Below are 15,825 nucleotides of genomic sequence, written 5' to 3' on the forward strand. Positions count from 1 at the left end.
TATTATACCTTCAGAACTTGTTTGAGAAGGTGAATCTATCAAACTTGATCAGCCATTAACAAGTAACCCAAATGTGGGTGAATTTGGTTAGGGGATGCGGAAATAGTACTTCAAAATCCTTTACAAGTCCGAGGTCTCTTGTTCTTCTTGACATCTATTATTTTAGCACAAATCTTTTTAGTTCTTAAAAAGAAACAATTTGAGAAGGTTCAATTAACTGCTGGCAGTTCTTATCATGAATTGCAACTTGCAACAACCAGGGGCCTGAATTGGATTCATATGCCCATCATCTTGTATACAAAAAAGAGGTGATATGCAACCATTCAATCAATGAGTTTCTGTAAAAAAAAAAAAAAAAAAAAAAAGGAAAAAATAACCATGCAAATGTTGTGCATTACACGGGACAGAAGTATAAAAGGCCTAGGCACAGAGGAAGTATCAGTGCAGGTGTTTTGCCTTTGAATTTAATGAAGAATTTTTGCCGAACATGATTAGAAGTTTTTTTTTGCTACAAACTTGCATATTAAGTATCCCATAGATGATTCGAAAGTCACAATCTACTAGAAGAATAAAAAAGATGAAAATAGCACTGCACATGCTCCTTTCACCATGTGGTATATGCTGCATATATATACATGAGCTGGTTGGCTTTCGTTTCTAAAGATGCCATGGGCATCCCCTCAACCTTATTTCACTATCGGAATCACTCATTTTAGGTGCACTTTTTTTTCGTCCCTCATTTTTCCAATTCCACTCCACTTTTTTTTTTTTCTCCCTTTCTATCCCCATTTTCAGGAACTGCAATGTCCAGATAATTTCTATTTTCTTGCAAACTTTCGCCGCCGCAAATTAAAGTGTTTGCACTCAATCTCTTTCTTTCACCTATCGTAAAAGGTTCATTTAGGTTCGTTTTATTAATTTATGAATTTTTAGGAATTAACATTTAAATAATATGTATTAAGATAAATCTTTCGTTATGACTATTGATTCGAAAATTGAAAACAGCAAGGGTGAGTTTGATTGTGTTTTTATTTTTGAGTTTTAAAAATTATTTTGTATAACAATTTCTTAAAGACTAAAATGGGGAAAGATGTAAAAGTAATGATAAAAACTAAAATTAGAAAATTAAAATGATTCAGAGATGTTTCGATATTTTGTTGTTTTGATATATATATCAATCAGTTTCGGAAACAATTTAAAAAAAATATTATTATCAAACAAGTTTATTTTTGTATTTTAATAATAGAAACAACTTTCAAAAACAGAAAACAAACATGTCCCAAGACTTTGCCTTCTCTAATAGTTGTTCATGCATTTCACTTGTATGAATGAAATAAGAAAAATGTTATAGTAAGATATTTTTTATAATATCCTTTAAAGTAAATTTTGTGAGTTTTACTAAAAATCCCCACTCAACTCTCATTTTAGTGGCTTGCGCTTGCGCATGAAATATTAGCATTCTCATCAATTAGGAGGATAAGACAAATTTTGACAATACAATTTTTAACGTTTTAAAAATGTTTCGTATTATTTGACGAATTAGATGTGAGTTTTGTAAAACTTTGGGCCAAATTTCTTAGTGGAATTTGAATACAATTCACTTAATAAAAATATGTTGAGAAATATATCGCTGGCAACACTATATTGATTAATGTTTTGCTTCTTGGCCTCAGGATTTTTTTTTATGTCTATTGGCTCCTTTTGGGGTGCTTATGCAATGTGCAATGCAGGGTCTTGATCACATGCTTTCATACTTTACTTGTCATTAACCATTCGTATATAATAGTAAGACAATATATAGTAGAATTACCCATTGCTGAATGTCTACAATCGGACAATGTCCATAAAAAATAAAAGCTATTCGAATCATATTGAATATTTGATGATACATTTTGTATATTGCTAAAAAAATCGATCCTTATTTATTAATTATATATTATTTAACCAAATTCAATTCTTTCTTGATATGTTGTTCATCAAAAAATCCTATTTGTGCTAACTCTTCTCCCATCTAACAAAATCATATTGACAGAATTATCACATATGGAATTGAGCATAATTTTTTTTAAAAATAGTCTACTTGTTTCTCAAAAAGAAATGAGAGACATTAAGTATGAGTTTAGTTCCTAAAAAATAAGATAATTTTGATTTTGATCCTTTCAAAATATTGATTTTGATTTCTTTAAAATTTAATATTTTTTTATTTTAGTCTTCAATGACAAAATAACGACATTAACATTTGAATGACTTTTATTAATGAATCTCATAATTGATGTAAATTATTTTAGTAAATTTTATTTTTAAATTCTTATTTATTCAAAATAATTGATGATGTCAAATTAGTTCATAAGATATTTAAAAATATAGTTTATTATTGTGAATGATATAACAAGTCACTAAAATATGAATGTCATTGTTATGTCATTAGTTAACGTTTTTATTTGACAGTAGAATCAAAATATTAAATTTCACAGGGATTAAAATAAATAAAAATAAAGCGTTAAAATCAAAATTACTCTACTTTTTAGGAACAAAAATCATATTTAAGTCAAAACTAAATAGTATGAAGTCTCAAATGATAATAAAGTACAAAATTCATTTAATCAACATGACATTGGTGTAGAGTATTTAACAATTTTGTTGATGACAAATCTTGGTAAATGACCTCTTACACTAACAAACAAAGACAAAATGAAGAATTAAATGATGTAATACTATGGTAGCCTAAAAAAGAAAAAATGGCTTTATCAGGGCTGGGCAAAAGCTAGTGTTTCTGACTTTAGAGTTGTTCACTGTGGTGATGAGTTTTATCAGGGCTGGGCAAAAGCTAAATTCAGTTTCAAACCGATGGCCTCTCCCCCTGCGACTCGGAATAGCATCAATTGGTCCCCTCCAATCTCGGGACACCTCAAGTGCAACCTTGATGCTGGTTTTGCTCATGGCACTAACATCACTGAAATGGGGTGTTGTGTTAGAAACCATGTTGTGGCTCTTGTTGCTAGTTACATGAACTCGAGGTCACCATGTATGGATGTTAAGGAAGGAGAAACATAGGCCCTTCTCACAGCTATGAAGTTCGTGATTTCTCTTGGTCTGCAGCATGTGACTTTTGAAATGGATTGCAAGAGCATCGTGGATAAGATAATCAAACCGTTCATGGATGATTTTGAGTTTGCTAACATTATCCAAGACATTGAAGTGTTTTTAGCCGTAATCCAACCTTTTTCGTAGGTTTTATTAAGAGATAAACCAATGAAATTGTCCATGAGCTTGCTAGGGTGATACCATTCTTTCCTAGTCTCTATGGTTTCTATCATACAATTCTTTGTATTGGACAATTGCTAAGTAATGAAATAAGATGAGTATGTTTTTTGTAAAAAAGAAAAACAAGAAAAAGAAAATTGACAACACAAAATGCCAACAAAATATAATTACTCAGACATGCATCGGATTCAAAACATTAGTCTAACAATAAAATAAGTCACGTTATAGTTTTTCTCTAAACATTATATATGAGTCATTTATGAAGAAGAAAACAGGTCATTGGTATGCATTAATGAAGTTTTCAAACACTTTTACTTCTTCAGTACGGATGTATTAAATTAGGATTTCAAAAGATTTTAAAAGATTCTTTTAAAAAAAATTTGAAGTATTTAATCAAGATTTTTAAATAATACAAATAAGTCTCCTGATATTTAATCAAGACTATTAAGAATTTTTAAGAAATTTAATAAAATCTGTTGATATTTAATTAAGATTTTTTATAATTTTAAAAAAAAAATCTTATGATATTCAAAATATATAAATTTTGACGGGTTATTTCTTAAGATGGATTTTATAAGACTTTTTTTATGAGAAAATACACATTAAATAATTTTAACTAAATCCTTAAAATTTTATGTGATTTTTTTTTCTTTCTTTCTTTTCCTACAAATTGATATGCTTTTTTCCATCACATATAATTCCTTGTCATTTTGTTGAAAGTGGTAGACATTCATAATTTTTTTTACTCTTTCGACCAATGATTAACATGTCCCAAAACGTGTGATATGTGAGATTTTTTCAATTATTTGAATTTTAGGGACATCTTGACTACATGCTTATACGATATATTCACATGAGAAATAAAGAATTTTAATGAGCGTGAGAAGTTCACTCGTGTATAAGTGAATAAATTATATAAATGAGATTTAAAATAATTCTTGTGCATGTTTTTTGTTTGGTGGCTCGTTATTGTGGGAATGACTACAAATATCCATATTATTTACTGACATTGAAATATATCATTTTTATACAATTAACATAATTGATGATTGAAGGGGAATAAATTTATTGTGTTTGTAAATGTGCTAAGAAAAATTGATTTGTTATGTAACAAATTTATGGTTCTTTGTATAAGATGAGTTTTTATTGAAGTGTTAGGTGAATAAAATTTATGGATTTTTATCAATAATCTTAAATGTTTTTTAAAAATTCACAAAATCATCTGAAATCTTAAAAATTTATATTCTTAAAAATATTATGAATTCATATTTTGTAAATTTATTAAAATCTAAACTGTAAAATCCTAATCATAAAAGTATTTCAAAATCCACATAATTATTTTGTCAAAATATTTTTTAAAATTTTTAATCAAATACACCCCCTAAATATCATTGCATTAGTTCTAGAATACTTTGTTTAGTTTTAGGAAATATTCTTATTTATCGATGAACTTTCTCTATATATTTCTTGGGTAAATAAGTTTTCTTTTTTGATATCTTTTACACACCAAGTGTGTGATTGAGCCATGGAGAGGATTTTAGAAGAAAGAATAATTGAGATATATAAGGATTTGGAAAGACTTGTATAAATATAATTGAGCGGAATATTTTGTTGTATTTTCAATTGATTATGTTGAAAATTTCTAATCAATGTGTCGCATACTAGATGTTTTTTTATTAGCAAAATCAATATGTATTATAAAAAGCACGAGGAGTGCAGCACATACAAAGGGATTGTCCGTAAGAAGGCCAATCAAAGCAGAAGAAACACGTATGAAACCCCTCCAATAATTTAATTCAAAAATCTGTTTACAACTAGTTTTTTTTTTTTTTTTCAAGTCCTTCCACCACACCGATATGCCCATAGAAGAGTCTCTGACATCTAAACCCATCCAAACCTCATATTAGATGTAATTTTCGTGATTTGAAAATGAACTAGAATATATTTCTAGTGTGTTTATTTTGTTAATTCATTATCTCCTTGTTTATTTCTAACTTTTGAGGTAATCATGTGAGGTAGTATTTTTTCCTCGGAAATGTTTTCTAACTATATATTTTAAACGAACTCATGCATAAAAACATCATTTCAAACATCAAATGAACTATTCCAAACCTTCAATTTCTTTGTTTCTTTAACTTTTAGATGTTTGAAAAGCATTTTGTTTTGCCAAAATCTTTTTGAAACACAATTAATTGACTCCCTTATCTATGTGTACTATGTCCTTTTCTAGAATGAACAGTAAATATAAGTTGAAAGTTTGGATTCATGCATTAACATTATAGCCGACACATGACATATAAATATTGTTCACGTTCCTTGCACAATAATAAGTACATGTACTATGATACGTACCCGAATAACAATAAAACAATCAAACAGTAAAAATAGTAAAATGGAGGAATAGAGAGCTTTATTATTATGATAAAAAATGGAGACAATAGGAAATAACAATCCACAGATCTGACAAGAGCAGGGCTCCTAATAGGAAGCTAGAGCTCCCTATACATTCTAGAATATTACAATAATCAAGATGATTGAATATTCCCCCTCCCACTCCTTATATCCAGGAAGTGCAATGGTACTCTCCTCACTCCTAAACACGTCACACAATTGTAACTAACTAGCCACCAATACCCTTTCTACCCTTCCTTCTAGAATACACCTTCCAAGTCTTGGGTCCACTTGATCTCTGGTGAATCAGCTGCTCATGTGGCAATTCTTCAATTAGCTGGGTCCTATCAATACCCTCTCCTTCTGCAATGGCCTTGTCCTCAAGGCTAAACTTTGGAAACTGACTTCTGATCATTATCTCATCTTCCCATGTTGCTTCTTCTACAGTCCTTCCCTTCCAATGAATTAGAACCTGTCTGACTTCTTCACCCTGCTGCTTCACCTTCCTGGTAGCTAGTGCTGCCTCTGGTACATACATGTCAATTTGTTCTTCCAGCAAATCCGGTAACTCCTCCTCCTCGTGATACCGACCCACAACCTTCTTCAATAAAGAAACATGGAAAACAGGATGTACTCTAGATCCTTCTGGTAACTTCAATCTATAAGCTACTGCTCCTATCTTCTCTATGATAGGGTAGGGACCATAATATCTTGCTGCTAGCTTGGCATTAATTCTAGTAACCACAGACTGCTGTCTATGTGCTCTGAGCTTGACAAATACCCATTCTCCACACACAAAACTCCTGTCAATACGCTTCTTGTCAGCCTGGTTTTTCATTTTCTCTTGTGCCCTTAATAATTGACTCTTCAATTGCCTCAAAGCCTCATCTCTGTCCAACAACTCCCTCTGCACAGCTTCTACTCTGGTTTCACCTTGTACCCACCTAGTCAGTATTGGTGGTTGTCTCCCATAAACTATCTCAAAAGGTGTCTTCTCAGTAGCAGCATGAAAGGTGGTATTGAACCAATACTCAGCCCAATGTACCCATGATACCCATGTCTTAGGCTGGTCTGCAATAAAGCATCTTAAATAAGTCTCCAAACACCTGTTAACAACTTCTGTTTGCCCATCCGACTCAGGGTGGTAAGCAGTACTCATCTTGAGTTTAGTCCCTTGTAACTTGAATAATTCCCTCCAAAAACTACTCATGAATATGGGATCCCTGTCACTAACTATGGACAATGGTATGCCATGGAGTCTGACGATCTCCTTACAGAATACCTCAGCAATACTCCTTGCAGTATAAGGATGTTTAAGTGGAATAAAATGAGAGTATTTAGACAACCTGTCCACCACAACTAGAATAGCTTCATACCCTTTTGACTTTGGTAAGCCTATAATGAAATCAATAGATAAATCCTCCCAAATTTGCTCTGGAATGGGTAAGGGCTGTAACAAACCCCCTGGGGATGATGCCATATATTTCTGTCTCTGACAGATATCACAGTTTCTCACAAACTCCTGTACAGTCCCTTTCATGCCTATCCAATACACATTAGCAGCCAACCTTCTGTAAGTCTTGTAAAATCTTGAATGTCCTCCCTGTGGTGTTGAATGAAACTCCTCTAACAGTGTAGGAATCAGCCTGGATTTGCTGGAAATAACCAATCTACCTTCATACAATAATACACCCTGTCTGTACTCATAACCAGGCCATGAAACTGAATTCTGCTGCATTTCCTCTATTATTCTCTGCAATTTTTCGTCCTGCTGAATTTTTGTCTTGATCTGTTCCTCTTGGATCCATTTCACACAAGAATTCATAACATTCAAATCCCCTCCTTCATGAATTCTTGACAGAGCATCTGCACCTTTATTCAATCTGCCTTGCTTATAAATAATCTCAAAATCAAATCCAAGCAGTTTAGCAGCCCAATTCTGCTGCTCTGCAGTAATGATTCTCTGCTGCATTAATTGCTTTAGACTCTTCTGATCAGTGGAAACCACAAACTTCCTCCCTAATAAATACGGTCTCCAATGCTGGATTGCTAGCACGACTGCCATCAACTCTTTCTCATAGGCAGATTTGGCTAAATTTCTCAGTCCCAGAGCTTTACTGAAGTAAGCTATAGGCCTCTTATCTTGTATTAAAATAGCTCCTATACCACCACCTGAAGCATCACACTCAATCACAAAATTCTTAGAGAAATCAGGTAAAGCCAAAACTGGTGTTGTAGTAAGCCTTTTCTTCAATTCATCAAAAGCTTGTTGAGCTTCCACTCTCCATTTAAAACTGTCCTTCTTGGTAAGCTCAGTTAAAGGTCTTGCAATCTTCCCATAATCTCTTATAAACTTCCGGTAGTACCCTGTAAGGCCTAAGAAACCCCTTACACCTTTGACATTCTTAGGTTGTGGCCATTGGAGCACGCTGACCACCTTACCAGGATCTACAGCCACTCCATCTTCTGAAATCATATGCCCCAAGTATTCAACAGTCTTTTGAGCGAAATTACACTTCTTCCTATTAGCCACTAAACTGTGAGTGGATAACAAATTCAAGACCTCCTCCAAATTTATCAAGTGAGACTTCCAATCCTTACTATAGATAAGGATATCGTCAAAGAAAACTAGCACATGCTTCCTTAATAAGGGGCGGAACACATCATTCATGAGGCTTTGAAAGGTTGAGGGAGCATTCATGAGCCCAAAAGGCATCACAAGAAACTCATAATGTCCCTCATGTGTCCTAAAAGCTGTCTTACACACATCAGACTCCTTCACTCTAACTTGATGGTAGCCGGATTTTAAATCCAATTTGGAATCAAATTTGGCTCCATGTAATTCATCTAACAACTCCTCAATGACAGGGATTGGAAATTTATCAGGAACAGTTACCTTATTAAGGGCACGATAATCAATACACATCCTCCAGGTATTGTCCTTCTTTTTGACTAGTATCACCGGGCTTGAGAACGAACTCGTGCTATGGCGTATAACTCCTGTGGCCAGCATCTCCTTGACCTGCTTCTCTATCTCGTTTTTGTGGTGGTGAGGATAACGATACGGTCTTACATTCACTGCCCCTTGTCCATCTACAAGGTTAATAACATGTTCTTTGTTTCGCTTTGGAGGGAGACCAGCTGGTGCTTGGAATACTTGTGCGTATTTGTGTAACAAATCCTCCAGCTCTGTTTGTTGTTGTACAGACAGACTGGGTTTGTCAACTCCATTGGGCTCACACTTCTCTATTTCCCACATCAAGCCTTGCGTATTGGGCTTGGGCTTGCTCAATATACTTTGTAAGGCCACTGACTTCCTACACCCCTCTTTTCCCTTAAGGGTCACCCATTTCTTATCCTTCCAAAAACTCATAGTTTGTTGCTTCCAATTGGTAATTGTGTCTCCTAAGGTTTTAAGCCATTCAATGCCTAAAACAACATCAATTCCTCCTAACTCAAACAAATGCATTTCTGGGTCAAATTTGAAATCTCCAATTTGCATATCCAACCCCCTACACACCCCTTGTGTCACCATTTGGAATCCATTCCCCAATTTTACATTCATTTGAGGAGTAATTTCAACCGGCCAGTCCATTTGATGTACCAACTTCTGAGAAATGAAGTTGTGTGTAGCACCACTATCAACCAAAATCAGCACCTCCACACCCCGAATTGAGCCTTGGAATTTAACAGTGTGATGATTCTCATGTGCTATGTGATGCAAGTCCAGCACACTCATCTCCCCCTTCTCTTCGTCGTCAACTTCCTCCACCTCCACTGCTAAAATTTTGGCCTCCTCTTCATTATCTTCGTCATCCTCTACCACCAAAACTCTAAGCTGCTTGTCAGGACATTGATGCATAGGATGGAATGGACCCCCACATTTGAAACACAGCCCCTTTTGTTTTCTTTCCATCAACTCATTGTATGCTAAATGAGTAAAACCTCTATCACGAGGCCCAACACGTTTTCTGTCACCATGGGCTGGCTTATCTCCTCTAGGCCCATTAACTCCACTTTTCACACCCCCATTCGATCCAACTTCTCTCCCTTTTACCATGACCCAATCGGATCCAGACTTACCCATACCATGTAACCCGGTCCGAAACGACCCATTTCCAGGTCTAGGCCCACGACTGTAGCCCGATCCACTTCCACCCTTTATCTCCTTCTCCATAGCTCTAGTAACTTGCAGAAGCTTCGCTCTGCTCAACTCTCCCATCGCTGCTAAACTCCGCACCTTCCCCTTAATCTCCGTCTTCAACCCATGAAGGAAATAACCCCGAAACTGCTTTTCCGGGAGTTTTGGAATTTGAGCTGTCAAATACTCGAACTCTGTGATGTACTCCTCCACCGTTCCGGTTTGTTTCAATTCCGTCAACTGCTCATAGACGTCACCTTCACCATGACCCCCATACCTCTCCAGCAAAGCTTCCTTCAATGCCTCCCACGTCAACCCTTCTTCCTCGCCAATCAAAGAATTAAAAAAGTGGATCGTAGATCCCTCCATACAAAGCTGAGCCAAACTAACCTTCACCTCCGGACTGGTGTCCTGGACGCGAAAGTAAACCTCTGCTCGCGATATCCATCCAGCTGGGTCCTCACCATCAAACGGTGGAAGCTCCACCTTCTTGACGGATTGACGGAATTCCGCCAACACGTCACCTCGTAAATCACTGGAACTCGTTCCTTTCGCCTTCTCCGATGAAACTGGAATCTCCGATGTCGTTTTGTCGGCGAAACTATCACTCCCTTCCTCTCCACTCAGGGATTTTCCCAACACTTCTCCAGCATCGCGATTAGACTCGTGTGGTTCTCCTTCACGGCGTTCTGAACGTCAGCCAACGTTGATCTGACTTCAGACATTTCTCCTTCAAGTGCTTCCACCTTCGCTTCCATTTTTGTAAATGCTGCAGGAGTCACCTTCTTAGTAGGCATTCACTGGTACTTCCGTCGAAGAAATCCGGCAGGTCAGACCACTTGATACGTACCCGAATAGCAATAAAACAATCAAACAGTAAAAATAGTAAAATGGAGGAATAGAGAGCTTTATTATTATGATAAAAAATGGAGACAATAACAGAAAAGGGAATAACAATCCACAGATCTGACAAGAGCAGGGCTCCTAATAGGAAGCTAGAGCTCCCTATACATTCTAGAATATTACAATAATCAAGATGATTGAATATTCCCCCTCCCACTCCTTATATCCAGGAAGTGCAATGGTACTCTCCTCACTCCTAAACACGTCACACAATTGTAACTAACTAGCCACCAATACCCTTTCTACCCTTCCTTCTAGAATACACCTTCCAAGTCTTGGGTCCACTTGATCTCTGGTGAATCAGCTGCTCATGTGGCAATTCTTCAATTAGCTGGGTCCTATCATACTACTACTTTGGAAAAAATAAGAATGAACTAGAAAGATATATAACAGAATGATTGCATGTTTTTTAACCATATATCATCCACTACAACTTAATTAGGGTTTTAGGTTTATGCAGATATTATAATTGATGTAGACGACTTCGCAAAAATGCTTAGCTTTTGGCATAATGAGTGAGTGTGCTAATGAAATGAAGATATATACATTAAAAGTGCTGATTAAGATACTTGCTTGCAAGTGTGTGTCAGCATTTCATCCATGACAAATTCAAGATTTTCATGTATATTCAAATTAAATGTTATGATTGATGTAAATGACCTTCTCAAGACAGCATGACATGGAAATATTGCTCATCATATTTGTTGCATAGTGAATTAGAGTGTGCTAATGCAGTGGCAAAAATAGGAATGAACAATAAAGATATGTTGAAGGTGTAGAATGAATCACCCAAATTTTCAAACCCTTTTCAACATTAGTTTAATGTAGTTTGCGTATCTTTTGGGTTAGGCTTGAGATCTAATTTTCCCATCGTGTTATCTTGGACCAATCTCAGGTTAACCTAAAATGTGAAGTATTCATTAACTGAAGTCAACATTATGACCAAGGTACAAGATTGCTATACCGTACATGCTTTGGCACAAAGGTGTTTAGTTCAATCCAAAGTAAACTGATAGCATTTTATCAAAAAATAGGCTAACATTGTCTTTTAGAGGTCTTAGGCCTGTCGTAGAGAATTCAACTCATTTTATTAGACCCCTTGCAAATACAAACAACCTCAACAGGTATGAATTGAAGTGCCTTTGTAGGTACTCAATGTTAGGAATTTTATAATTCCTAATTAATTAATATGGGTTACATATTCTATTATAACATTTATATTAATTATTTACATTTAAATGGGTTTAATATAAAGTGATCTATTTAAATGAGCCCATTTGACGGCTAGAAAATTGATATGGACTTAATGAGCGGAAACTAGTTTGGCCCATTAGGGGGTAATGGGAACCCTAATAGGTTTAAAACATAAGGCATGATTATGGTCCCCAATATACCAAATCAACAAACAGTTTCTCCTCTTCCCATCTGAAGAGAAAACGAAGGTCCCATAAGGAAGAAGGTGATTTGGTTGAGGAAGGTCATTAAACAAATTGTTCGTGACCACTGTCAGATTCCGCTGCGTGTTAATCAAGTTCTATGGATCCAGGTATTCCTTAAAACATCTTGATAATCTGACGTAATGTGTTTTGGTGCTCATTTGGTATTGTATATGGTTTATTGAAAATTTACAACAAGTGGTATCAGAGCCACCATTACTGTTAGATTATTGGGATTTAAAGCTCTATTTGATATGTATTATATCTGGATCATTTTAGTTATATGAACCCTAATTTTATTTTGGGGAGAAACTATTTTGATCAATAAAATTGTAAAACCCCTAAATTCATGTGTTATGGCCATAAAATTTGTCTCCTCTTTAGAATTAATAAAAGGCCTCTACATTTGATTTACGGAATTGTATAATTTTTTGTTTTGTTTGTGTTGCATCTGTTGACATATTATTCTATTTGGGATAAAGGTTTTACGTATCTGGTGTTGACATTTAGTACGTGACAGAATTTCATAAATATATATATAATATATATATTTTGGGCCAACTATTTTTTTATGAAACAGTGATAAGCTGATAATTTATGTTATTCATGTGGTTGGTATAAATTTGTGATAGTATCGTGATATGTTTGTTTTGGGTGCATAATTAGTTTACCATGATGTAGTTTTTCAAACATTTACTGCTATCACAATTGGGTGCAAATTTGTGCAAATTTAACCATTACAGATCTTTTCCATTTGATTGTGTGTCCAGTAATTTTAATTAAATTGATTGAATCATTATGTTGCCAAAGTAACCTCTATTGTGTAAATTGATTTAATTAAATTTCATGGATGTTAGTATGGAATTATTTATGCGAATTGTGTTCGGCCCAAAGGAAGACGCAATTTGGCCAAATAATAACATACATGCGATGATAAATATGTGACAATTATTAAGTTTTTTTTTCATGAGAATAATAATCGGTCCAAAGAAAGGTTATTATTTGTCATAACCAATTGTCAATATTTGATCATTGCGTTGAGAGTACCAATTACAAATTAATTTCTCTGTCCAAAGACTAGAATTAATGTTGTGCTAGGTATCTTGTGATGGATCTGTTATGGAAAATATTTGCATGTCTTGTTATATATACTTTATATGACTTGCTTGATTATTTGTGAACATGTTATTATTTTGTTCTCTCTTTAGTTAATATTACCAGTGCTGCAAATGTTACTGCCCAAGTGAATTCTATCCCAATTCTGAATGGGATGAATTTTAAGGTCTGGAAGGAAGCCGTAGAAATTGTTCTTGGTTGTATGGATTTGGACTTGGCATTGAGGACGGAACGACCCATTTCCACTCCGGAAACCTCTAATGAGGTAAAAATTGAGAAGTGGGATCGGTCCAACCGAATGTGCCTTATGATCATGAAGCGATCCATTCCAGAGGCGTTTCGGGGCTCTATTTCTGAGGGTCAAAGTGCAAAGAAATTTCTTGAGGAAATTGAGCAATACTTTGCCAAAAAATGAAAAGACGGAGACGAGTAACTTTTTGGCCAAACTCATTTCCATGAAGTATAAAGGCAAAAGAAACATAAGGGAGTACATTATGGAGATGTCCAATCTTGCATCAAAACTCAAGTCACTTAAGTTAGAGCTTGGTGTAGACCTGCTCGTGCACTTAGTTTTGATCTTGCTTCCTGCACACTTTGGACAATTCAAAGTGAGCTATAACACTCAGAAGGACAAATGGTCCCTCAATGAACTTATATCTCACTGTGTGCAAGAAGAGGAGAGGCTATAGAGAGATAGGACTGAAAGTGCTCACTTGACTTTGACCTCTCAGAATAAGAAAAGGAAGAAGACTAAGGGTGTTGCGGAAGGGACTTCTCAGCAAAAGAAACAAAATAAAGATGAGGAATTTACCTGTTACTTCTGCAAGAAGTCGGGACACATGAAGAAAGAGTGTCCCAAGTATGCCGCATGGCGTGTGAAGAAATGTAAATTTCTTATTCTAGTTTGTTCAGAAGTTAATTTGGCTTTTGTACCTAAAGATACTTGGTGGGTAGATTCTGGTGCTACTACTCACATAAGTATGACTATGCAGGGTTGCCTGTGGAGCCGACTAACAAGTGATAATGAAAGATTCATCTTTGTGGGTAATGGCAAGAAGGTTGCAGTGGAACCTATTGGAACTTTTAGATTACATTTAAAAATTGGATTTTATTTGGATTTGTTTGAGACTTTTGTTGTACCGTCTTTTAGACGGAATATGATTTCTATTTCTAGTTTGGACAAATTTGGATTTTCTTGTTCATTTGGAAATAATAAAGTTAGTTTCTACCAAAATTCAAATATGGTTAGTTCTGGTTCTTTAATTGATAATCTTTACATGTTTGATGTTGTTAGTTCCTATAATGAAATATTGCAAAGTTCACATGGTACAAAATGAAAAATTAAATGAGAATTCAACCACCTTATGGCATAAGCGTTTAGGCCATATCTCTAAACAAAAAATTCAGAGACTTGTGTTGGATGAAATTCTTGACCCTTTGTATTTATCAGACTTTGAGGTCTGTATTGAATGCATAAAGGGCAAACAAACAAACATAAGGAAATTAGATGCTGAAAGAGTTAAAGACGTCTTGGAACTAGTGCATACAAACATTTGTGGTCCTTTCCCTACAACTTCTTGGAAAGGCCAAGCATTAAACATTTGCAATTTTGGGGTTGTCTAGTTGAGGCACGACCTTATAGGCCATATGAAAGAAAGCTTGACTCAAGAATAATTAGCTGCTATTTTGTTGGCTATGCTGAACGTTCTCGAGGCTATAAATTTTACAATCCCACCTTAAGATCTTTTTTCGAGACGGTAAATGCAAGATTTCTTGAGGAAGTTGAGTTTAGGAAGGAAGAGAACATAAAGAATGTTGTCTTTGAGGAAGAACCTGTTATTTACAGTGATCAAGTCCTCATACCTATTACTGTTCAAGACACAACTCCAGTAATAGAAGACAATGTTCAAACTATTGACATTGTTCCAGAACAAGATAACAATGAGGTTCCCCCTCAAATACCTTTAGAGCAACCTCAACAACCTCAAGAAGTGTCATTAAGGAGATCCATTAGAGAGAGGAGAAATGCAATCTCAAATGATTATATTATATTTCTCTAAGAACATAAGGATGGTGTTGGTTTAACAGAGGATGATCCAATCAACTTCTGTCAAGCTATGCACAGTTCTAACTCTCAAAATTGAATTGATGCCATGAAGGATAAGATGAAGTCTATGAATGACAATGAATTTTGGAATCTAATCGAATTGCCCGAAGGTGTGAAACCTATTGGTTGTAAATGGATATTTAAAATCAAGAAGGATTCAAAGGGTAATATCAAGAGATATAAGGCTCGTCTAGTTGCTAAAGGCTTTTCTCAGAAGGAAGACATTGACTATAAAGAAACCTTTTCTCTAGTATCTTTAAAAGATTCTTTTGGTTAATTGTGTAATTTTAAGAAAATTTGTGTAATTTTAAGACCTCCAATTTATTGTATTAAATTGTCTTGTATTTTTGGTTAAATTGATTGAAACAACATGTTGTCAAAGTAACCTCTGTTGCGTAAATTTATTTGATTGAATTTACATGGATGTTGCATGAAATTATTCATATGAATTGTGCTCGGCCCAAAGG

This window comes from Glycine soja, chromosome 5 (assembly GCF_004193775.1).
Source record: "Glycine soja cultivar W05 chromosome 5, ASM419377v2, whole genome shotgun sequence".
NCBI classification, from domain to species: Eukaryota; Viridiplantae; Streptophyta; class Magnoliopsida; order Fabales; family Fabaceae; genus Glycine; species Glycine soja.